This window comes from Corvus brachyrhynchos, unplaced genomic scaffold (assembly GCF_000691975.1).
Source record: "Corvus brachyrhynchos isolate BGI_N302 unplaced genomic scaffold, ASM69197v1 scaffold175, whole genome shotgun sequence".
Classification (NCBI taxonomy): domain Eukaryota; kingdom Metazoa; phylum Chordata; class Aves; order Passeriformes; family Corvidae; genus Corvus; species Corvus brachyrhynchos.
This window is the reverse complement of record NW_008238448.1, coordinates 4,682,989-4,683,889: the sequence shown is the minus strand read 5'-3', so window position 1 is coordinate 4,683,889 and position 901 is coordinate 4,682,989.

The window sequence follows — 901 nt, the reverse complement described above, 5'->3', positions numbered from 1 at the left end:
TAAATAAATGAATCCTCCTTAAATTCAAGCATGACCAGTTTAGACAATGAAGAGCGCTTCCGGGCCCTGCTCCTGCGATACCTGCCGCCGCATCTCGCAGGAGAGCACCAGTAGGATGCCACCTAAACACGCAAAATTTCATTCAAATGGTCTAGGGAGCCAACTGCGAAATGCCAGAGATTACCCAAGGCCGTAGAGGAGATTTGGCAAAGAGTCGTCAAAACAAAAGTACAGCCCATGCCGGGGTGGTATATAGGCTTTATTTTCTCTCCCGTTTCCCAAACTCTTGATTAAGATCCCAGCACTGCCCGCCTTCCCATCATCCAGTTTAATCTCCCTTCACGTGGAGCCCTGCCTTCCTTTCTGTTACCCCTGATCATTGGAGTAGGTGAGAGCTTGCTACCATTAGCACATACTGTCTGGAATGGGAGGGATTCAAGCAATGAAAAGTGTCCTTGCATACAGTAAATACAGAATAGTCACCTTGTATTTTAGAATATTTATAGCTTAAGAAAGAAAAGAACAAACAGACCAACCAACTATCTGCATTCTACCGTACACAAAGAAAAAAAAAAAAAAAAGCAAGGTTGTTGTCTATCTTGATTGGGGTTTTGGGCACTTGTAAGGACAATAAGACCCAAGTTTTGTCCTCTTTGTGAGCATCCAGTGCATTATTTTGGCATTTCTCTCTTTAACAAAGTTCTATCAACCCTCAAGATTTACACCTCAGTCCAACAGTGCACACAGCCTTTGTACTTAATTAGTAACAAAGATTAAGAGCAGCTGGACAACACTGTGCTCGTTCAAACTTGGGCTGTGCTTTGGCAGGATGAGGGTGAAGGTTCCTGTCTGTTACACCGCTGTTTTCACACGAAGAAAATTCGAGATGTGGGCAAATTTC